General features: G+C 32.8%; 1 protein-coding gene across 2 annotated transcripts in view; it reads left to right on the top strand.

Annotated features, from left to right (window-relative positions):
• Positions 1-442: 442 nt before the first annotated feature.
• GULP1 (GULP PTB domain containing engulfment adaptor 1) overlaps positions 443-25,742 on the top strand; it is a 450,623-nt gene continuing 425,323 nt past the window's right edge. Inside the window, exon 1 of one of the 2 annotated variants that reach the window (XM_074302900.1) lies at positions 443-546. The gene's annotated coding sequence lies outside the window, so the exon portion shown is untranslated. The remainder of the gene's footprint in view (positions 547-25,742) is intronic. The other variant, XM_074302901.1, reaches the window with a different exon arrangement.

Raw genomic sequence — 25,742 nt, 5'->3', positions numbered from 1 at the left:
CTAATTATGGCAACAGGGTAACAGCAGAAAGATCAATAAAAGATTTTTTTTAAAAACATACACAATGAGATGAGCTAAAGACAGAAATCTGATAGACAAAGGGCATTATGGAAAGAACCTGGTGGCAAACTGCCTACCGATGAATGCTTCATTTGTGTGACTACATTATGACATGGGAGGGTACACAAAATGGGGGGAATGGGACAGAGAGTAGTGAGTGACGTACTGGGGTCAAAACAAGGGAAGATGACCTCTATTGTCTCTGAAAGATATGATCCTACAAGAAAGTTGGTGAGGAGAAGAGGGAAAGGAAGAATCTCTTACTTTTGGAGATGGGAGGGGGTTCCATTGATGAATAAATGCATCTTTGGGTGAAGGATGATGAAGTCCTTATATTGAATGAGACTTGGAGTATTTGATGCCTGAAAATTCCACTTGTCTTTAGAGTGGGGAAGTTGGAACTCCTGGGAGCAACTGGCACCTGAAGGAGTTGGAAAACATGGACACAGAGAGACTTCCAGACACGTGTGTTTGTAGGAAAAAAAGGTAATGAACAAGAGAAAGTATATAAATCTATGGAATGGGAGGAAGAGGGGCTCAAATTTGTCTTTTCTGACACCTGTAATACTTGGCTTTATTTTGAGAATAACGCACAAAGAAAAAGAGAAGCCTTGAGATAAGCTCTGCAAAATAGTGGGTAAAAGTCCCAAGGTCAGAGCCTTGGAAGCTTTGATTTTATAAAGTACACAGAGAAGAGAGAAACCAGATGTTGCTAGAGAATGAAGGTCTAGAGTAAACAGAAAGAGAAGATGAATAAAGAAGAGAGTGAGATAAATAATTTTTGAATGGGGCACAAAAAAGAAATTATAAAAATCTAATGAATAAATAGGACTTGCTGAAGGGAAGGAGAGAAAAGGAGTAATCTGCTTGAAAAGCTAAGAGGAAAGAAATGTATAACCAGAGGGTAGCAGGAGAGAAGAATAATAAAGCCTTAAAGGGAAAGAGGTAAATAAGAAGGGATTTGAGGTGAGAGGAAGAGACTCGGAGGAAACAGGGCTCACTTTAAAAAAAAAAAAATTTAAGTAGTTGAAGAACATGTTTACAACAAAAAAGTAAGGAGAATTTATAACTTAGAAAAAAATTTAGAAATGGAAAATTGTACAATTTAATAAAAATAAATGATAGGTTAGCTAAGAAAATAAAACCTTACAATCTGTAGCTTCCAAGAAACACATTTAAAAACAGAGACATACACAAAACAAAGCTGAGTTGGTAGGATTTTTTTTTTCTTTAATGTGCATCAAATGAATTCAAAAAATCAGGAGTTGCCACCATGCTATCAAGCAAAGCAAAAACAAGTATTCAAAAAAATTACAAAAAGGGACAAACAAGAACAATAAAAAATCAATATTAGTAATAAATTTATATGCTCCAAATGCCTTAGCATTGAAATTCATAAAGGAAACATATTTTCAGGAAGGCATAGATAGTAACACAATAATGACAGGAGACTTCAATATATCTCCTTACATTTTAAATAAACCTAATATAAAGATAAATAAAAGATAAAATTTAGAACAACAAATTTCTGGAGAAACTGGAGTTAAAAATATTATAGCATTTTAAATGGGATAGCAAAAGAATACACATATTATTCTATAATACATAGAACTTTTACAAAAATTGACCATGCATTAGGATACAGAGAAGTTACAAACAAATGTAAAAGGGTAGAAATAATCAATGCAGCCTTTGCAGGTCATAATGCAATAAAATTAGAAAACAAAAACTACAGATCCAAAGGAAGATTTAATAATTAAATTTTAAATAATGAGTCAATAAAGAATAAATCACAGAAACAATAACTATGTAAAAATAATGATAAAAATAAAATATGAAAATTTCTGCAATGCAGTTAAAGTAGTCCCCAAGGGAAAATCATATCCTCATAACCATACATTGATAAAATTTAAAAAGAGAAAATTAATTAATTGAATTATTCAATTTTTGTTCAATGAATGTTCAATTTTTTAATTGGGAAATCACCAAATCTAAAACAAACACAAAAAGGAGATATTAAACATTAGAAAAAATAGAAAATTTGAAACAAAAATAAAATTATGAAAATTATGAATAAAACTAAAAACTGATTCTTTGAGACTAATAAAATTGATAAATCTATAACAAACCTGATTAAAAATAAAACAGCAGAAAATAAAATCAACTAAATAGCAAATTAGCAAGGTGAAATAGCAAAACAAGAAGAAATGAAAAGAATCACAAGAATAAATTATACATAGTTGTATGCTAACAAAATTGAATACACAAAAGAAATAGAGGAATATTTTCAAAAATGTAAAAAACCCAAACCATCAGGGGAATTCACAAAAATCTTATTTAAGATTGAATTATTTAATTCAATTTCAAAAGAGGAAAGAAATCTAGTTATAAAGGAACTATGAAAAATTGCTTAATAGAGTCACAGTAGAAATCTATCAAACTTTTAAAGAACAGTTACTAACTATACTTCACAAATTTTCTCAAAAATTGAAAAAGAAAAAAATCTATCAGACACTTTTATGAGACAAATATATTTCTAATATCTAATCAGAAAAAAGATAAAACACTATAAGAAAATTATAGGAAAATATCATTCATGAACATTAACCCAAAAATTTTAAACAAAATCCTATCAAACACACTACAGAGTTTTATCCAAAAAATCATTCATTATGATCAAGTGGGATTTATAAGATATATGAAAGAATGGTTCAACAAGACAACAGTCGACATACTTAATCATATTAAAAACCAAAACATCTCCAACTAAATGATCATTTCAATAGATGGAGAATAAGTTTTTGAAAAGGTGTAGCACTCTTAGGGGAAAAAAAGCTTTAGAAAATATAGGCTAAAAATACCTTTTTTAAAAATGCCATGAAAGTATCTGTCTAAAACTAAAACCAAACATCACATGCATTGGGAATAAGCTATAATTGTGTCCAATAAATACAGAAATAAAGACACTCTTTCCCAACTATTATTTAATATCATTCTGTGAAATGTTAGCAATAATAAGAGCAGATAAAGGAATTTTAAAAAATAATGATAGGTAATGGGAAAACAAAACTATACACTTGTTGATGATATAATAATTTACTTGGAAAACTCTGGGGAATAAGTAAAGACTAATTGAGACAATAGTTTAAGTAAAGTTTCAAACAGCAATATAAATCCTCAAAAATCAATAGCATTTTTTTATAATAACAAAACACAAGGAATAATATTAGACATGGAAATCTCATTTCAAGTATTAACAAAATGCATAAATACCTGGTTATCAACCTCACAAAATATATAAAATACTTGCATAGATTTATTTATAAAGTGCAATCTAAATAATTAGAGGAATATTCAATTCTCATAGGTAAGCCATGCCATTATAATAAAATGACAACATTTGCAATTTTACAGTTTTAATGCTATACCAATTTAATTACCAAGACTATATTTTACAGAGCTTAGTAAAATAATAAGAATTTCAAGACTTCAAACTAATATTATAAAGCATTAAAGCATTAGTCATCAAAATCATTTGGTATTGCTTAAAAGAATAAAAAGAGAGATTAATGGAGTGAGCTAGACAAGGAAGATTCAGAAACAATAGAATAAATAAAGTAGACATTGAGTTATGTAGAGGAAAAAAATCTCTATTTGATTAAAAACTGCTGGGAAAACTGGGAAGCAGACTGGCAAAAAGTAGTATTTGACCAAGACCTAGTACCATTTTCCACAATAAATTCTAAATGTGATCTTAACAATAAAGATCATACTTTAAAAATTAGAAGAGAAACAGATCATATACTTTTGACAACTATGGATAAGAAATGTATTCTCAACCAAACAAAAAACAAATACAAATACAAAAGATAAAGCTGATAACTTTGATTACTTGAAACTGAAAAGTTTATGCACACACATTAATTATTAATGCATCTAGGATAAAAATGAAAATGGTCAAATGGGGGAAAATATCTTTACCAAATATTTCTAATAATGGATAATATCTAAATTATTGGCATTTGATAAAAATTTGGTAGAAAGATTTTTTTTATGAAATTCAAATCAAAACAACAATAAAGTTTTACCTCATATCCTGAAAAGTAACAAAAATGGTAACATTTAATGTTAATGTTAGCCATGAAGTGGTACAACCATTTTGGAAAACAATTTGAAATTGTGCAAATAAAGACATTAAATTATCTATACTCTTTGAACCAGAGATTTAGCTATTGGGTTTATGTCCCAAGAACTCATCAATAAGGAAGGTATTTCCACTTACCCCAATATTTTTAAAGTAGCACTTTTTGAGATAGCTAAGAGTTTGAAACAAAGTAGATGCTCAGCTTTTAGGGAATGGCTAAAGGAGTTGTGGAATATTACTTTGTTGAAAGAAATGATATACCTGATGAAAATACAGAAACCTAGAAAGGCTTTTATGAACTGATGCAAAGGGAAACAAACAGAGCCAAGAAAACAGTATACACAGTGACTTCAATTTAAATGTAAAGAATGACATGGCAAAAAATCAAAAATAAAAATGAAGCTATAAAGAGGGACTTAAAGATATAAAGATATCTTTTCCTTTCTCACAAAGTTAGAAGATCTACAAGTTTTACATATAGCGCATGTGTTTTAGACTTTTTCTATATATCAAAAACTTATATTGACTTTTTTTTCTTTGAAGAAAAAATAAAATTTGTCATATGGGATGTTTCTCATGAAAGAGGAGAGGGATATATTGGATAAAATAATTATGTAAGAAAGAGAAAATATCAGTAAAAACTTATTTTAAAAGTCAGAAGGAAATGAACTTTTTCTATTGCACCATCCTAGAGGGATTTGTTTTTTTTGTTTTTATTTTTGTTTTTTTATTTAAGTATCAGGGGGAATTAGATAGGGGAGAAGAATCCTAATTGAATCATAAAGGGATTAAGGAGTTGTTCCTGACTTACAAAGCTAATAAACTATGAAACTGGAAACAAGAAAAAATATAATATATAAAATTGCTGAAGAACTAAATAGCCCATGAAAAAAAATCAATAGATAGGAATAGAATGTTATTCCATATAATATCTGAAGCTCCAAGCTTTTTTGACAGAAAAAGAAAAGTATTTTGCCCTTATAAAATAATTGTTTGTTTTACTGCATAGCTGTAAGCCATTGAATATGATTGATTGGTTTTGTTTTCATCTCTGTGGAACATCTTTCTGAGTGCAAAAGGGATATGTGGGGAGCTACATCACCCCAGTGATTCTCCATCTCTGACAGGAAGGATAAGCAGACTCCAATCATTCCCTTGTCTGCATGATAACTACCTTCTAGCTATGATGGAGAGAAAACTCTGCCAGTCCTTCATTATGCTTCTTTTCCTGAGATCAAGTATTCTTTAGGAAGGTAAGGTCTAAATGAAAAATTGCCAGGAGTCTGTATTCACTGACAGTTCTCTGCCATATGTCTATGGTTTCTGGTGCCATGTCTTTATAAAAGGAATGTCTCTGGTATATCACCTCCATCTCCCACCAACAAAGGAAAAGAAATGTATTAATTCTTTAGGAGTACTTAGGCTGTCATGACACATGCCCAAGATTTTCTATATAGACTGGATATAGATGATCCCACTAAAAACTGACTTAAAATAATTAGACAAATCAAAAAGGGTCTATGTTAATTACTGAATCCATAGATATGAATTGCTATCATAATCAGAAAGGCAGAGAAGTTGATCTATGGGATAGGATAGTAGTAGCAATTACCACTAATGAAGGGACCAATGTTTCTCCCAGTTGTCATATTAATATATGTGGTATTTTAACCCCTGGGCTGATGCTACCCTGGTCTTTTATGTTACTGGCATGTATTTTTGGACAATGTAAATCAAGAAAGTCAGGTGAGGAATTTACTTCCCCCTAAAGTCCCTCCAATAACTGACTCTGGGCTCACAAGGATCACTTTAAGTCCTGAGAAATGTATTGAGGGTCCTTTTTTTAAAGCTTGTTATAATCATGCTTGGAAGTTTCTTGCAGAAATTACTGAACTGTGCAATTGTTCTGTCATTTTTCAGTCATGCCCAACTCTTTGTGACCTCATTTAGGGTTTTCTTGGCAAAGATATTGGCGTCATTTACCATTTCTTGCTCTAGCTCATTTTATAGATAAGAAACTAAGGCATACAGGACTAGATTTGTCCAGGGTCACACAGCTTTTAAGAGTCTTTAAATTTAAAATTTGAATTCAAGAAAATTAATCTTCCTGGCAGCCACTCCATCCAGCTGGCCCAGTTATTCAAGCAACTCCAAAAAAGGGTAATAGTCTCCAGCTCATCCATACTTAAAATAACAATAGGGGTAGTGAGCAGCCATTATTTCACTCCCGAATAAAATGTAAACCAAAAGGACTTACAGGATACCAAACATAATTACACATACAGCATTGGCAGTATTTCTAGAAGGCCATAGATAAATAACTGAAAGCATGAAGTTCTTACAGTAACTAACTGCTCCCAAACTCCTCTCAGAAAATAAAAACACTTAAGAACTGCTAACCAAGCAATTCCCTTCCCATTGGATCTATGCTTATTGAATAACTTACTGTAGTAGAGGGGCTAGCAGGGTCTGCCACAGGACCCTCAACTTCATGGAAAGAGTCATCCTGCCTCCCCCATTGTCTCTACACTGCCCCACCCCCTCAGGAAATTCCTCTTTCTAGAAAACCAAGTCAAAGTAAGAATTATTTGTAACACAATACTTTTACTTCATCAAGCTCAACCTAAAGCTAGCAATGCTGGAAAAACAAAACAAAACAATAACAAAAATAAAAACCTTGCTTGAGCTAAAAGGCTAGATTCAAGAATCACATTGCCTGCTTACTTAAAAATATCCTTTCCTCTATACAAAAGTTTGGGACTAAGAAACATTGTCCATAAACTCCTCTCTATGATCATCAAACCAATCTTGGCAGCATCATCAGCCCTTGAAACTCAATTGGAAAGTGGCTCTTACCCGCCTAGTATACCAATGGATATACCCCTACTAGTTTTTGTAGTGAATAGAGCTCTAGACTTGTAGTCCTGGATTTGACTTCAAATCTTACCTCAAATACTTATTAGCCATGACTCTGGACTAGTTCCTTAATCTCTCACAGCCTTCATTTATTTGATAGTAAAAGACAGATAATAATAGCTCTTACCTCATATGTTTGTTATGTGAATCAAATGGGAAAACATATAGTTTAGTCTTTTTTTGTCTTTTAAATTTTCTGTTCAATTCTCATTTGGGATTTTCTTGGCAAATAGAGCGCTTTGTCATTTCCTTCTCCATCCCATTTTATAGATAAGGAAACTGAGGAAAATAGGGTTAAGTGACTTGCCCAGAGTCATAAGACTAGTACTTTTCTGAGATCACATTTGAAATCATTGAGTTGAGTCTTCCTGATGTTAAATCTCACACTCTATCCACTCTATCTCACCTACTCACCCAGAAAATAGTGTGAAGTGCTTCAAAAGCTTAAAGTGTTATATTAATTTTATAAGGAAGTCCTTTCTTGATGAAATGTAATCAAATTGATTAGATCTTTTCCTAATCAACATTCTTCATTACATCTGATAAGCCTCTGGGAAAATATTGAGCAATACAATAAACTACAAGATGTTTTAGAAACAAAATGCCTGTGCCTTTGTCAGCAGACTTAAATCCTTGACAATAGGACCAAACAAAAAAAAATTCTTCAAATTGCCTATAATCATAGCTAAACAAGAGATCAGCCTTTTTTTACCCATTGTTCTTCCTCCATCCCATGCTTAATCAAAGCTTAAGAGAAATGTCTGTACAGCTTCTACAAAGAAGGCAGAAATGCTGCTAATGGTGGATCTTCTCTGGCTTTCCCCTTATATGTCCCTTGCTAATAGTACACAACCTAGAGACAGATTTAGAAATCCTGGAAAACATCACTAAGCCCTTTGGATAGACCTCCAATTTTATCCTTTGCTTTGTATAACATATAGTTTGGACACACTCTCCCAACTTTTACAACATTAGCAGACTGAGTCTTGAGAAAGCAGTTACTTCTTCTCTTAGGGGTTCTAGGAGACGCAAAAGGATTAAAGTCAATTTTCTAATGCTGTAACTCATGAATCCTCTCTGGTACATTTCCCCCATTAATTTTCAGTTGATATCAATTAGCCAACCAGACAATTAGCTTTTATAGGGAAACATTTCCAATAAAGAACAGTTTACACAGAAAGTTTTTGTTTTGTTTTGTTTGTTTGTTTGTTCGTTTTGATTAGGTGAAAAGAAATTCTTTACCTCAGTTGCAACATAATCTTAATCACAGAATGGATGCAACCTCAGTCAAACTGAGACTTGTTTAAGACATTTGCTTAAAAAGGCTAAGGTCTTCCATTGCATCCAGATTCATCTCCAATCATCCAGATCTATATCTGGCCACTTGCACAGATGGCTCTGGAGAGAAAAGTGAGGCAGGTGAACTTTCAGAGCTGTACCCCACTTAAATCCATTTACTTGCACATCATGCTATCATTCCACTGATGTCCTTGTCCTCTTCAAGAATGAAGGACAAACAATAGTCAGTTTAAAATAGCAGCCTCTATCCACAAAAACAAAACAGAACAAAAAGCAAGGGGTACATTTTTACAACTATTACAGTCATAGATACATAAGGAAGTGAATTCAAATCTAGAACTCATGGAATAAGAGGAGGATGTCATAATTCCTAGTTCTTTCTCTCCAAAATAGGGCCCTCATTCTATTTCCACTTCCATCAGGAATAGTGTAATGTTCGGCAAGGCTATTAGGAGAATCTTAAAAAGCTTTTTTCCCTTAGTTTAGCTGAATTTTCCTTAGCTCTCAGTGCAGGCACCAATGTCAGTGATTTAAGGGACACTGCTTCAATGATTCTAGGGAGTCCAAATCCTCCCAGCTTTTGGAATTCAAAAGGTTATCCTTACTCAAGTATGTGTCCTCCCCACCTTTACCTCTGTCCCACACCAATTTCTGAGGATCTTGGTTAGAATTACTCTTTTATCTAGCTGCCAGACATTCAAATATATAAATTCTAGGTAACTTTTTTATACAAAACTCACAGGGCATAAATGAGTTTCCTCAGAAAATCTCAATGCAGTTCTGGTGCAGTTTCATCCAAAGGCTTAGAGTCCTTCATTCCTTCCCTCTACCCATGATTAAACAGGTTGCTCCAGCATAGACTAATGCTTTTGAATGATTGATTCAATTAAAAATGCATAGGCCTTATTCGTATTTATTTTATGCCTTTGCTTCATTGATTCAATCTTAAGGTCTATGTTGCCTATAATTATTGAAATAGAGGTATAGAAGACCTCTCTTAAACACACATATGAAACTGAAGAAAAACCAAGATTAACCTTGATTAAACAGGTTGCACCACATAGTCTAATGCTTTTGAATGAATGATTCAATTAAAAATATCTAGGCCTTATTTGTACTTGTTTTATGCCTCTGCTTAATTGATTCAGTATTAAATTCTAGGTTGTCTATAATTATTGAAATAGAGATATGGAAGATCTCTTTTACACACATATATAAAGCTGAAGAAAAACCAAGACATACCCCCTAGAGCTTTGCAACAAACCTGAAGTCTCTCATTTGGGAAGAAGTGTCCAATTGAATAAATATAGAAATCAAGATATGATGAAGTAACATCTGATAACACCCTATATTAAAGATATTTGGGTTTTAACATTTTTATCACCATTCTTCTAGCTACCAAAATTTATAACCTCAGAAATAATTCAGTAAGGGCCATTCACCCTTATTCATATTCAATCAGTTGTCAAGTCTTGTTATGTCCATCTTAATACTATTTCTTAAATCCACTTTCTTCTATTTTCATAAGTTACTCCTAATTGGTTCTGACTCCAGGATCTATACTCTTCAATTAATGTACCACAAAACTGTAGATTGGACTGATATTTAGGCTATCAAAGTGATATTCCTAAATCACAACTCTGCCCAATCACTCTTTGCTCTGTAAGCTATGGCGACTCCTAGAATCAGATATAAACTCTTTACTTGGCATTTAAAGCCCCACATAATCTGGTTCCAGTCTGTTTCCCAATTTATTGTACATTTGTCTCCTTGGATGCAGAGTAGTCATCCAAGTTATAGATTTCATACATATCTCTGCATCTTAGAGGCATTGGGTTCCTTCTAACTCTGCTCAAGTGCCATCTCTGTAAGATTATTCCCAATATTACTCATACCTCTACCTCTCCAACTGCTAATGCCTCTTTTCACCAATTCCTAAAAATTACCACATTTTTACCTTTTCATATATTGTATATACATTCAAATATGCACAAACATCCCCAATTGGAGTATAAGTTCCTTGATGGCAGGTATTGTTTTATATTTATCTTTGGTTCTCAGGGCCTAACAATCTTTGGTACAGAACAAACATTTATTCACTCATTTTCAGTCATGATATACTTTTTCTTATCCCATTTGGAGTTTTCTTAGCAAAAATACTCGAGAATTTGCCATTTCTTCTCCAAGAAGATGTGGAAACTGAGGCAAACAGGGTTAAGTAACTTGCACAAGCTAGTAAGCAACTGAGATTACATTTGACCTCACTGTGCTACCTAGATAATGAATGAATATTGATTGATTTGTTCTTAAAGGAAAATGCATAAGACATTGTCTTCACCTCTTACTAGCTTTGTGAATTTGGGAAAATAAAACACTGTGATTAACTTCTTTCCTCTTTCTATGCTTTGGCTGTTCATTTTTTTATCAGTTCTTCAAATGTTTTTATATTACATTTATAAAGAAATAGCTAACTGGGTCGCTTTCCTTGTGGAAATGAAGTTATAGGGTAAAATTGTAAAATAAACAGTTGCTATCTTGACAATTAGGGCATTTTTCAAAATCTATTTAAGATGAGATATTCAAACATAAATATATTAGTTCTGTCATAATTTTGTGCTGCAAATAGTCAAAACTTCTTGGAATTTAGAATAAATAAATTTAAATAAATATGTTATCTTCATGATCTCTTTTTCTGAGTCCCAACTTCTAATATTCTTGAAATTATTCATGTTTTTCTCCTAAAACATCAATTTCCATAATAAAACTATAAAAACAAAATAGTGTCACTTAAAAAACTGTGATATTAATCCTCCTTTTGTTGGTTTATAAAAAGATTTCTCAAAATTTCAAAGAACTGACATTTTATATTACTTAGATAAGAAAAATTATGCCTGAGGTTGCTCTTGAAATATGTCATGAGGAATCTGAGGTCTTTACATAATAGAATTTGGATCTGGATGGAACTTCTGAGATCTTCCAGTTTAATTCCTATATTTCATAGATGAGAAAATAATTTCAGATTGGTCTGCTCATTTTCATAAAGTCCTTTCTCCATACCTTTGTTCACCCCTCAAGACTTAATTCAAATAAACCTTAGTATGGAAGTGAGCAAGGACCTCTTCCTCCTTAAAATTCCTGAAGATTTAGTGACTGAACTATTCATTCAGTATTTTTTTTTTCTGCTTCATATAGCCAGTCAGCGTTTTATGTATCTTCTCTCCCAAGTTAAACCATAAGTTCCTTGAAGTGAAACACCACACACTTCTAGTATGATGTTTTACCTTTATTAGATGTTTAATAAACATGTGATTCATTGTTTGAGACATCATCAACATCATCATCACAAGAGTTACCATTTATATAGTGCATTAAAGTTTTCAAGACACTTGGCATTATAGTGGATTTTCACAACAATCCTGCAATGTATATGTTATTATTATCCCCATACCAGGAGTCTTAGCCATGAGGCTGACAGAGGTTAAAGGATTTCTTTAAGCAAGTTCATACAAGCAGTAATTATCTGAGGCAAGATTTGAACTCTCATTTTTTTAAAACTTCAATAGACATTCTATCTACCATGTCACCCAGCAGTCCCCACATTTAATACTCAGGCTATTAATGTTCAGTCATTTCTGCCTTTTTGTGATCTCATTTGGGGTTTTCTTGACTAAGATACTGGTTTTCTATTTCCTTCTCCAGTTCGTTTTTGCAAATGAGGAACTGAAGGAAACAAGTCTAAGTTCTTGACCAGGGTCACATAGCTAGTAAGTGTCAATGGCTGGATTTGAACTCAGGACTTCCTGACTCCAAGCTCTATGCTCTATCACCTAGCCATCAATTATGCAATATTGCTCTCTAATTAAAGTAAGCCTAGTACCTACTGATCTTTGGGGTATACCAATAAAGGAAGAATATAATTTTGGGTAAGATCGGTTACTGACTTTGTTGTCCACAACTGAATTATATGGAGAACAGTAACATTTTTCTTACATCTCTGGATTTTGTTATTAGATAGAAATCATACAGAATAAAATACAAGTCAATTTTGGAAAGAGGAAAATGAATTGAATGAATACTCTTGATTACATTTAATATTTTCATGAGTCATAGTGATAATTTTGAGCATAATATATTAAATAATACATACAAATGTGCCATTGCCATCTTTGAAGTAGTTGCTATTTCCACTATCACCACTGTGTTCCATAGTCCCAAAAAAGAGAGCTGAAAAACAATCCCATGATTACCACCAGAAAATGGAGTTTTTTCAGCTAAGAAAGATGTTCAGTTCTATCAATGTCTCAGGAAAGCATATTTTCTCTGTCTTTGGATGAATGAGGGTTTTGAAAACTTTGGATGAAAGACCATGTTTGTTATGGTAAAAACAAACAGCAATGCTTCTTTTTTTCCATTTTATTAACACAAAAAACCCTTTCAGATTTCAATAGTTATCTTTTAAAACAGAGATATGAGTTAGTGCTATATATCAAGAAATAACTATCCTTTCTTGGCATGGTATTCTTTAGAATGTATTTTCAGCAATGCTATTCTATAAAATTTATGGAATACTTCTTATCTGTACTATAATATATCTTATCTACACATGAGAAAGTTATTATAATTTTATAACTATTATTTACACATGTACATTATGCACACACACACACACACACACACACAATTTGTGCCAAATGAGTGGGTGGTATAAATTGTAATAGTTCAGTGAAGAAAAAGATGTGCAGAAGAGTGATAGGAAACTGCAGGAAGATTTGAGAAAAAGGAATATACACATTCTATGTTCAAAGTGCAATCACTAAATAATTAATAAATGGCAAAAATAAATTGTGAAACTATACTTGATGCTTTCTTGATTATAAAACAACTGACCTTAGAAATAGACTACATACTCTTGAGCAGAATACTGCCCCTCATACTATAATAGAGAAGAAGCTGCTTTATGGATGGCTTAGACTAGAGCATTTATGAAGACCCTCCCAAGTCAGAAATTTTATGATTCTTCACACCATCATCAGTTCACACGACTTAATGTTAGAATTGATCCATTAGGATATCAAACCCAACCTCCTTATTTTACACAGAAAGAAAGCAAGTTACAGAGAAGTAAGACAATTTGTTCAGGGTCACATAACTAGTAAATGTTTGAGGAAGGATTTGCACTCAGGTCTTCCTAAGTCTGTGGCTAACATCTGCTTATCTTTGGAGCATGCAAAAAGTGAAAAAATTTTAATTTGAATAAGCTCATTTACAGACTTTGCTATCCACAGGTGAATCACAATATGAGCAATATAATTGTATTAAATCTCTGAATATTGATATTAAAACAAAAATTGTACAAAAGTAAATACCAACTGATTTCAGAAATGGAAAATGATTCGCATCAAGGACCATATTTAATAATTTCTAAAGGAATGGTGATAATGTTGAATATCAGGTAAAGCATCCTTAAACCTTAGTTATTTACTGATGTCATAACATCTTAGGTATCATTTAGCATTTTTTACCTCAAAATAATAAAAAGTTTTCTAAGGACCTGAAATAAGTTCTATCTAGCAAGTTATTCCGAAGTTTGTAAAGTAACAAACTGTGAGATAAATAATACAAGTGAAATTATGACCATTTGACAGGAAAAAGGAAGTCTTAGATTTTTTCACTTGCCTGCAATCATATAGCTTTCTTAGCTTTGTAAGAGCCGGGCTTCAAACCCAATCCTCCACAGTTCAAGGTTGATGCTCTTCCACAGCCTCCACTTTAAATCTCAAAAGAAAGCAAATTGCACTCAGAACAATCTTTGGTCTTGAGCACAATTACCTCTTCATGGAACTTTTCATTTCTTTCAAATTTTAGGCCAATATTAATCATATAGAATATATGCATTTCAAATAAACAGCCAAATTGCAATCTGAAACTAATAGAAATACTGTATTTTATTGTGATTTTGGCTTCATTTGGCTAAATCTAAAACTCTCACACAGGATATCCATCTCTTAACTGAGCATTTTTACTACCTGTTCTTCATGCTTGGAATTTTGTCTCTTCTCATTTTTGCTTCTTGGCTTCCCTAGTTTCCTTTATGCCTCAGCTAAAGCCTTACCTTCTGCAAGGTCTTAACTTGATTTTAGTGTTTCCCTCAGATTATTCCTAATTTATCTTGCATATAGCTTATTTGTACATATTTCTCTGAATATTATCTTCCCCATTAAACTGTGACCTCCTTGACAATCAGAACCTACCTTTTTTTGCCATTTTTTGTATCCTCTGTGATTAATATAATCCCTGGTACAGAATAAATATATAATAAATATTATTTTGTATTAGTGTGTACATTTTTATTTAAAATATTTCTATTGTAATTTGAAATTTCTTTTTGTCCAATTTGACAAATTTATTAGGCATAGCACACTATTAAAATATTGGGATAAATTTAAAAATAAATAATATTTTAAAATAAAAGTAAAATAAAAGCAAATAATATATGCAATTTGATCTCAAGAAGATGTCTGGTTGAGGAGAGAGGAATACAGCTATCTAAATAATAATATGAAACTAAAGTGCAGAAAGGGGATGTGAGGCAGTATATAACCTATACTGTAGATCACCCTGTCTCAAAGTACAGGAAAAAATTTAGGTAAAAGTTTTGGGGTGAAAAAATCATGACGTATATATTTCAATATGATGTAGTAGTTTCAGTAGTTAAAGGGTTTTTGCAGAAAAATCATATCATCCAGAGAATACTGAAAGCAACAAACTTTTATTTATTATATATTTGTTATTTATTAGCACGCAAGGCTATAAGACTAAATTGAAGATACCTAAGGATTAGAACTTGAGACCATGGCAATATTCACTCCATCCCAGAAGTCACCTAGTTGACATACCCAGAATTAAAGGGAGAAAGATAGAAAAGAGCAACAACAAAGGATGTTACCAGAGTGTTGGCAGTAGAAAGAGGAAATTCATGATACAGGGAACATAGATAGGGATCCTGGGTGTGTCATTTTTTCATTCATCAGAGAAGCTGATAGAATGTAGAAGAAGGTTAAGAGATCTGTGGAAAAGGGCAGCGTCTCTAGCAACTATATTCAGTTAGTTTCCTATGAACATCATTGGCTGGGAACCATTAACAGAAGCTTAAAGATTTTCATTCATCAAGAAAAAGCCCATCATTTGGGGGAGGGATAAGTAAGAGAGTGGATTTCAGGTTCAGGAAGAAATAGAGATACCTATTCCCAGATAGATAGAAACAGTTGAAGACAGATAGACAAATGGAGATAGAGACGTAATGAGAAACTGTCACAAAGAGAAAACTAGAGAAGAGATAGAGAAAGAAAAGCAACTAAAGACAGAAAAAGAGACAAAAACATGGAGCATGGGAACAAACTGGGAGGGGAGAGGGAAAAACAGGGGAGGAGAGAGAGAGAGAGAGAGAGAGAGAGAGAGAGAGAGAGAGAGAGAGAGAGAGAGAGAGAGAGAGAGAGAGAGAGAGAAAGAGGGGGAAGGAGAGAAGGAGGGAGAGAGGGAGGCAAAAAGAAGGGAAAAAGAGGGAGGGAGAGGGGAGAAAGGGAAGAAAGAGGGAGAAGGGAGGAAGGGGAAAAAAGAGTTAGAGGGAGAGGAAGAAAGATAGGGAGAGGGGAAAGGGAGAGAGAGAGAGAGATAGGGTAGAAAGACAGACACAGACAGACAGAGAGATAGAGAAACAGAGAGAAAAAAGAGACAGAAAAAAGAAGAAAGAACAGCTCTTTTGGATAATAACATTAACTGCAACAACTACAAAATATATGAAATAGTCCTTTGGGGCTGGAAAATATAATTGCAGTTTGGATTTTAATCAATGGACCCAGAAGAAGCTATTGAAGAGTTACATGCAGCAGTACCAGCATTACGAAGATTAGTCTGGATAAGAATGACTGAAAGAATGGTGATATCAATAAAGGAATAAAATAAAATTTGCAAAGATATTTTAAGTGTCCCTCATCCTTACTACTTAAAACCCAATTATACATTTTGTTTCTAAGAAATTGAATATTTTTTATTAAAACATCAACAATAATAGTTAACAAATAAACTTTGGCAGGGGGAGTTGAAGGAGCATGCAGTGACCATATCAATTCTAAAAAGCCAGGGAAAGCATGCATGCCATAATTAAATAAAGGCAATTCAATCAACTATAAAGTCAGCACATTTCAAGAAATAAGAATCTAAATTGGTACTCTTTGGAAGTTACTAAGAAACAGAAAACTATTTCACTTAATAAAATAACAATAATATCTAGCATTTCTATATCACTTTAAAGTTTTCAAAGCACTTTATGATCTCATTTGGTCATCAGAACTACCTTTTTTGTAGACGAGGAAATTAAAGCTAACAGAAGTTGTGATATATCCAGAGTCACATAGCCAGAAAATATCTGAGGCAGTATTTAAACTCAGGCCTCAAGTCCAATACTCTTTATTACTTCTTGAGATTTATGACTATTAAATTTCCTACTTATCTCTGAAAAACAATTTAAAATTTTAACATGGTCAAGACAAAATGACTTTATTTTTAGTTTCCTTCTCCTATAGAAAAAATGATATATAATAAATAGATAAAGGCATTTGTTAAACATTTATTAATATCAGTTTTAAAATTAGATTTTATATGTGCATATGTGTGTGCATATATAAATCTTTGGATCAAGTTGTTTTGCAACATGCTTTTAGTAGATCAAATGTTAATTCTATTTTTAAAAAATTTTTACATATAATTTAAAAGAAAATAATTTAGTTTGCTATTGCTTTCTGTATAGGTAATTCAGAGCACTTCATTTCTATCATATTCATATGGAAAACTATTGTAATATTCCAATCCATTGTGACAATAAATTCATTCACCCATGTTTCTAATAAACAAGTAGAAAAATGAAACTCACAACCCATGTGTATAACTTCAAAGCTTTTGTTCTTTCCATTACTGTTTTTGTTAATTAAAGCCTAGCCATAGAATTAAAGTAGTTCTGCAAGTCATTTCATAGATTCATAGCTGGAAGAGAACTCAAAAATCATTTAATCCAACCTTCCTTACTTTATAGATAAGAAAGAAGCTTGGAGTCATTAAAAGAACTGCACAATTTCCCAAAGGCAATCTGGCTTCCTCTTGTTCAATTATGAGCCCAGCTCTTTGTTATTTTTGCAGTAATATAATTTAATAAAAATGTACTATCTTGTACAATTACTTTTCAATAGCCATGCTATTCAAATGGAGCATTGCAATATTGAAATCTAAATGCCTGCTGCAAAATAAGTTAGGTGCCATCATACTTGAGAAAAGAAAAGGGGTTAAAGACTACACATTCAATGTATCTCATACATTGGAGGAAGGCTTCTTAAATTTTTCCCTTTTTTGCCTGAGAAATTTTTACATGACATGGGTATATAAGTATAGAAAAATAGGTATACAAATCAAACACAGATAATAAATCATAATTGTATGGACCCCCCCCCCACATTCACTTACGAGACTCCATAAGAGATTGAGAACCACAGTTTAAGAAGCTAGGCCTTAGAGTTTACCCTAATTGTCAATTTCTAAGTAGCTATCCCATATTTACTTTTATTGGTTAAAACAGCCAAATTTCTCTCACCCATTTCTTTTAGAATACACAGAGTATGATGCAGAAGACATTTTCTGCAAAGCTCCCATACTCATTTTTTTCTAAACCGCTTGAGAGATTGCTTTGAGCATTTTCATATAAGCTTTGGAAATCTGCCTGGTAGGACAAGATATAGATTTTCAGAGGAAATCAACATTTTTGTCTTGCCACTTGATTTTGAGGACTCTGGAAGAAAGAATGAGGCCGAGTACTTTGTATAACTCTGCCTCACTTAAATCCAATTCACAAGAAAGTCAAGAAGACATCATATACAATGTCATTGTTCCACAACTTTATGGATTTTTTTTTCCTTTTTCTTTCAAGAAACTATAAGTTACACCATGGTAAAGATCTGTATATTATCACTTTCTGAAAAGCCCATATTCTATCATGATAGATGGTCAGATTTAACCCCAATTGTTAAACACTTGAATTAATTCATAATCATTTTTATTTTTTAAAAAAAGGACCCTGCACATATTTATATCAATTCTACTACTTTATGATTTTAGCTACCCAACAAGTCATCATGCACTATGAGAAGTACCCATCCTTTCTGCATATGAGCAACTTGTCTCTCTGAGCAACAATACTTACTTACATTAAGGACATCTGTGAATAGACTCTATGTGGAGGAAAAGTTTCCCTTTACTCTAGCTGAGTACCTTTCCAAGTTGATTCCTAAGTCTTATACATCTCCCATTGGAATTTTCCTTTTAAATGTTTAATTCATTTCCTTTAGAGCCTAGGGTATTGGCTGCCCACTTCAAAAAAGAAGAAAAAATTCCTACCAAAAGCTGATAGCACGCTACATTGAAAAAATACCTGAATAATATCCTTCTTGAATTATATTTAACTTTGATTTTTGACCTATACTACTACGAAACAACTTTATCATGTGATAGTAACCTCATTTCGTTATAAGTTTACTAAACTGATTTTTTGGCAATTGAAAGGGAGCTGGATTTGAAATGATAAGACTGGTGTTTAAGTCCCAGCTTTGTCACTTAATAAATACCCCTCAAAGGGGGTTGATTTAGATAACTTCTGCAGTCTCATCCAGCTCTAAAGCATTGATCCTGTGATAAAACAACAAAATGCTGTAGATAATAATATATTCAGATTTTAGCAGTATATTTGAAATGATCTCTCGAGGACAATTGGATAGAGCACTGGGCTTAGAATCAGGAAGACCCATTCTGGATTCACCCACTTACTAACTGTGTAACCCTGGGCAAATCACTTAACTGTGTTTACCTCAGTTTCTAATTTATAAAATAAGCTAGGAAAAAAAAAATGGCAAACCACTCCAGTATCTTTGTCAAGAAAATCTCAAATGGTGTTATAAGTTGGGCATGACTGAACAACAACAGCTTAGGGTATATTTGTAGACAAAATCGATAATTATAGACGGGATGATTGTAAATTTAATTAGCTTCATTTCTGAGTGATCATAACCTGAGCATAACAGGATCACTGCCAGGCTAGAAGAATTTCCCAATAGTGCACATCTGTCTGTCATCCTATTTTATTTAATGTTTTGATCAATGTCTTGAATGAAGATATTTATGTAACATAATTATCAGTGTTGAAGATATATTCAGTTGGAAAGGAGAGATTAAACATAGGATGACAAAATAAGGATCAAAAAAAAAACAAATCTTGACAGGTTGAAATGATGGGCTGAATCAATAAACATGAAACTTGACAAGAATAGCACTAAAATTCAGCACTTAAAAAAAATCAGTTGGACAAGTACAGGGTGAGGGACATAGGTCTTGACAATAGTTTATGTTGGTGGAAAGAATTTTAAATGTTTTAAATGTGATTTTAAAAAAATTTAGTAATAGCAAGCTCAATAGAGAAGTTGCTAGTAAATAAACTTGCTATTTGAAAAATGCTTCAAGGACCTGGTGATTCTGGGAAAGAGAAAACTTAGAGGGAAATTACTGTATGCAAGTTTTAAAATGGCTTTTATATGGAAGATTAAATAGATTTTACTTTCTCAGTCTTAGGAGATAGAATTAGAAGAAATGGGTGAATGTTATAAATAGATTTTAAACCAAAATAAAATAAAACTTATAAAAATTAGTGTGGTACAAAATTGGAATGAAGCTCTTTTTTAAGTAACTAGTGAACTCCCTATTGTTGAAAATATTTTAGCAGAGGTTGAATAGTCAACTGACTTTAAAGGATATTGTTAATGGAACCTTTAGAAGAATGTTGAGCTACATGGCCTCTAAATGTCTCTCCAAAGCAATTGTCAGCTTCTAAGTGCCTCCCTCTTCCCAAGAATAAAGATGGGTCTGCTCTCATGAATTTTTAATTTTCAAACAAACTAAATATCTAAATGTTTCAGCTACTCACAAGTTAAGTTCTCCAAATGTTTTCCTCATAACCATCCCATAATAGTATAATCATGCGTGTTACAATATATTCCTAAAGTTCAATTTGTGGTTTGCTAGTTTTCCTTGAAACAAAATTTTCCCAATAGGTATTATCTTCTTTGATAATATTAAATAAGATTAATAATTCATAGAAAAATTAATATTTTTTAAATTGACATACCTTTTTTCTATATCTCTGTATATTTTCCAGTTACTTTTCTTCACAATCACCAAAAATAGTGTAATTGAGGAAGCGACATTGAAGAAAATATGAAATATTTTATTTCACTTCTCTAATTATTTCAGTCATTTGGAATTGTATAAGTTGAAAATATGAGGTTGAATCAGAAAATGTTGCAAACTTTCATTCCTTCATGAACTCTTCTTTATTAAAAATTATTAAAGCATTAACACAATATGTTATGGTTTACTAAGTAAAAGTTATTTATTACTGAATCACAGAAATCTCAGAATTGAATTGGACCCTTGAGATAATGCAGTCCAATAGGCACCTGAAAGAGAACAACTTCTACAAGTAGTCATCTATTCACTTGAAGCCCTGCAAGTTGGACAAATTAGTGTATGGCTACCACTGATGCTGCCAGGGAACAGTCAAGATAACAAAGATTTATTAATTGTTTACTATTATGCCAGCCATTGTGATATGTACTGGGTATACAAAGAAAAACAAAAAATCATCCATCTTCTTGAAAAACTCTAATGGTGGAGACAACATGTTAACAATTATGTGAAAGCTAGGTACATACAATACAAATTAATATAAATTAGATTAAATCTAAAAGAGTCTCAGAGGAGAGGTACTCCGGTTCAGGAGAACCAGTAAAGGCTTCTTGCAGAAGGTGGAATTTTAGCTGAGATTTAAATGAAGCCAGGGAAGCTAGGAGATGAAAAAGAGGAAGAACTTTTCTGACAGGGTGCACAAAAAGTGGAAATATTGAGAGTTAGAAGCTGCTCTTCAATAATGTGATGATTCAAACCAATTCCACTTGTTCATTGATGAAGAGAGCCATATATACCCAGAGAGAGAACCATAAGAAATGAGTGTGGACCACAACATAGCATTCTCACTTTCTCTGTTGTTGTTTGCTTGCATTTTTTTTTCTTTCGCAGTTTTTCTTTCTTCTTTTTTGATCTGGTGTTCTTGTATAGCAATATAACTGTATAAATATGTATACATATATTGGATTTAGCATATGTTTTAACATACTCAACATGTATTGGACTACCTGCCATCTAGGGGAGGGTGTGGAGGAAAGGGGAAAATTTGGAACAAAAGGCTTTGCAAGGCCCATTATTGAAAAACTACCCATGCATATGTTTTGTAAATAAAAAGCTTTAACTTAAAAAGAAAGAGTTAGGAGATGACTTCTTGTTCAAAGAATAATAAGAAGGTCAGTGTTTGCACAGTTAGTGAGAGAGGATTAAGGTATAAGAATATAAAGATTAGAAAGGGGCAGGTAATGAAGTGTTTAAAACCAAACACAGAATGTTATTTATATTTGATCCTGGAAGTAATAGGGAGCCATTGTAGTTTATTGAATAAGGAAACACCATGGTTAGACTTATGCTATTAGAAAGATCAGAGGGACAACTGAGCAAAGGATGGACCAAACTAAGGAGATTCTTGCCTCAAAGCATGGAGAACAAAAAGTTGGACTACTGGAATAATATTTCAGGTGATTTGATTCAGGATCAAATGAGATAACATTAAGAGGAAAAAATAGTGAATTAACATGTAAAGCAGTTTGTAAACTTTAAAATGCTATTTTTAAAATACTAGCTACCCACTTGTTTCTGATTCCATAAAGACAACAGGAAGTATTCTTTTATAACTTGTTTGTTTGTTGTTTAGTGGTTTTCAATTGTGTCTGACTCTATGATCTCATTTGGGATTCTCTTTGTTATTTCCTTCTTCAGATCATTTTTCAGATGAAGAAACTGAGGCAAACAAAATTAAGTGACTTTTCCAGTATCACTCAGCTAGTAAGTGTCTGAGGCCAAATTTGAACTCAGATGATGAATCTTCCTGTCTTTGAGCCTGGAACTATTCCCTGTGCCATTCTATCCGTTGTGCAGCAAGAACTGAATTTTACAACTATTAAAAATTAGTATATGGCCTTACTGGAAATAATTAAGTTTAAATTCCATCTTTGGCTAGGTATATATAAGTATATGCATTCCTATCATCTGGGCTATTAGGATGACTTAGGAATCTGAGCTGCAGGAGGACTAAAGTTAATTTTGTGCCTGCATTGAATCTGGTACCAGTATGAGAAACCTCAGGGAGAAGATAGGGTTTATTTAGGGAGGAATAAGCTGACCCAGCTTAGAAAACCAGAGCATGCCAAAGTTTTCATGTTGATCAGTAATAGAATCTAGCCCATGAGTGGTTGGTTAATGTATTTTCAACCTGTGTAAGCTAGGGAGACCCAATGTCCAAATAAATAAATAATTTTCTTTAAATTACATCATAGCAAAAATTTATTCTGACTTGCTAAAGTTGATAAGAGAGCTGCCCACTTTTGAGACACAACTCTAGAATTCAAGGTCCTCAGTGACTTAAAGAAAACTATTATATTCTTTGCAGAAATTCCATCTGAAACATCATAGCAAGTGGCTATCCATCCTTTGATAGAATACTTACAGAGAAGAGAGAACTCATTACTTCAGAAAAAAACTAGCATTTTATGTTGCTCTTTGAGGTATATAACGCTCTTTACATATATTATTTAATTTGATGTTCATAATAATGCAAAGTCAGTTCTGCATTTCTCCCCATTTTACAAATGGAGAGCACAGCTCAGAAAGTTTAAAAACTTTCCTAAAATCACACAACTAATAACAATCTGAGATGCGATTTGAACTCTGATCTTCCTGACTACAACTCCAACATTCTTATATGCTTAACTATCTCTCTCTGTCCATTCCATTTTTATATAATTCTAATAAGAAGAAAATTTTTGAAGTTGTAACAATTCTAAATTCCAATCTGAAACTACCAGAATGTATGTGTTTGTGGAAGGGGTGTATGGGAAGGGGGAGGTATTTTAAAGGGCACATGAGAAAATTTATGGTTATGAAACTTTAAGGTAGTAAGGGGTAGGGTACTGAGACTGGAGTCAGAAAGACTTTCTGCATTCCAATCTAACCTCAGGCACTTACTTAGCTGTGTGTCCCTGAACAAGTTACTTAACTCTATTTGCCTTAGTTTCTCATCTGTAAAATGAGCTGGAGAAAGAAATGGCAAATCATTCCAGTATCTTTGCCAAGAATTGAACACAAATGAAACAACTGAACAATACCTTTTCTAGGATGAAGAACGTCTATATTGTCTTTGGGGGAAACAAGATGGTACAGCAGATAGACCACTAGACCAGGAGTTAAGAAGACATGAGTTCAAATAAAGTCTCAGAAACGTACTTCCTAGCTGTGTGACCCTGGCCCAATCACTTAACCCTGATTATCTCAGCTTCCTTATCTTTAAAAAATGAGCTAGAGAAGGAAATGACAAACTATTCCAAAACCTTTACCAAGAAAAACTCAAATGGGATTTAAAGAGTAGGCCATGACTAAAACCATGGAACAACAAATAAAGATGTTTTAATAGAAAATTTCTTTTCAGGAGTAGTCTTGGCCTCCCTTTTATGATTTAACAGCACTGTTTGAAATATTTTCTTGGAATGAAAATTTGTTTTTAAAGCAATATGACATATATTTCCTGGGAAGTTTATAATACAAAATTACTATTCATGGTGAAATAAACTATCATAAAATATTACAAAGTAAATGGCATTTTATTAGGAAAGTGCTTATTAAGGGTAATATTTTCATAGGCAGTAAATATGAGTTTCTTTTCACTTATCTACTTTATGTTACTCTTTGACACTCATTAAAGCAACCTGCTGCAGGAGAAATCACAAGGCTGTTCACTTGGAATACCACAAAAGGAACAGTCTGTCCCTCAAAATTAATTCCAGGATCCAAAGTAAAAAGTCTACAGTGACGCTGAAAGGGTACAGACTGTAAAGTTTCCTTCAGTTATCACTTTTGAAAACTTGAGTTACTTAAAAGAAATTTAACAGTGATTCAACAGTGACCTAACAAAGCACCTATTCAGCACTAAGGCTCTAAAATAGAGATGATATTTAAATAAGGCAAAAAATCTGCCATCAGTGAAGGAAGCTAAAACACATAAAGAAATATTTGTAAAATAAGAGAATTACTTTGTACCCGATCTGATCCCTAACACACACATAAAAAACTGATCTCTTAGAGTTCAAAATAATTTTTTAAACATGTGTTTATCACATACTAGAGCAGCTAAGTAGTCCAGTAGAAGAATCTGGAATCAGAAGATCATCTTCTTGAGTTCAAATTTGGCATCAGACACTTAACAGCTGTGTGACTTTGATCAAACCACTTAACCTTGTTTGCCTCAGTTCCTCATCTGTAAAATAAGCTAGAGAAGCTCAAAACTCAAAAACATCTCAGTATCTTTGCCAAGAAAATCTCAAAAAACATGACTCAAAAACTACTAAACAATAAGAAGAAAGCACATACCATACAATCAATCAAAAAGCATTTATCAAGTACCTACTCTCTTCAAGAAACTGTGCTAGCAATAAAAAAAAAATTATCCCTGAGCTCTAGAAACTTGAATCCTATGGAAAGAAACAGCATGTACATCTACAAACAAGCCCACACTTTTTTGGGGGAAGTGGGGAGGAGATACTAGAAATTGGCAACTTTAAATGGGAGATAGTTGAACTGAGCTTGGAATGAAGTCAATGATTACAAGAGGCAAAAATAAGGAAGGAATTCATTCCAGATCTGTGTAAAAGGATGCAAGATATGCAAAGACATGAAGATGGAAAATATTCCTTGGGAAGAGCAAAAACTTAACAGTTTGCTCACACAATAGAAAGCATAATAGAATCATCAAAGTATTTAGAGCTAACTGGGACCTTGGAAGCCATCTACCAGTTTTCGGGTTTTTTTGTTTTTGTTTTTGTTTTTTAACTAATGAGGAAACCAAAGTCCAGAGAAGGGATTTGCCCTGGCTGGCAAAGCTGGTAAGTGTCTGAGGCACAAATTTTTTTTATCTTTACCATTTTTAAATTAATAATTTTTATTTTTCTGGTAGCATATCTATATTAACTTTTTAAATACACATTTCTTTATGAATCATGTTGGGAGAAAAAAAATCAGAACAAAAGGGAAAATCACAAGAGGAAAAAAAAAAAGGTGTTGATTTACATTCAATCTT

Source organism: Sminthopsis crassicaudata, chromosome 3 (assembly GCF_048593235.1).
Source record: "Sminthopsis crassicaudata isolate SCR6 chromosome 3, ASM4859323v1, whole genome shotgun sequence".
In the NCBI taxonomy this organism is placed as follows: domain Eukaryota; kingdom Metazoa; phylum Chordata; class Mammalia; order Dasyuromorphia; family Dasyuridae; genus Sminthopsis; species Sminthopsis crassicaudata.
The sequence above is the reverse complement of the archived record's forward strand: the minus strand, read 5'-3'. Positions and strand labels throughout refer to the sequence as shown.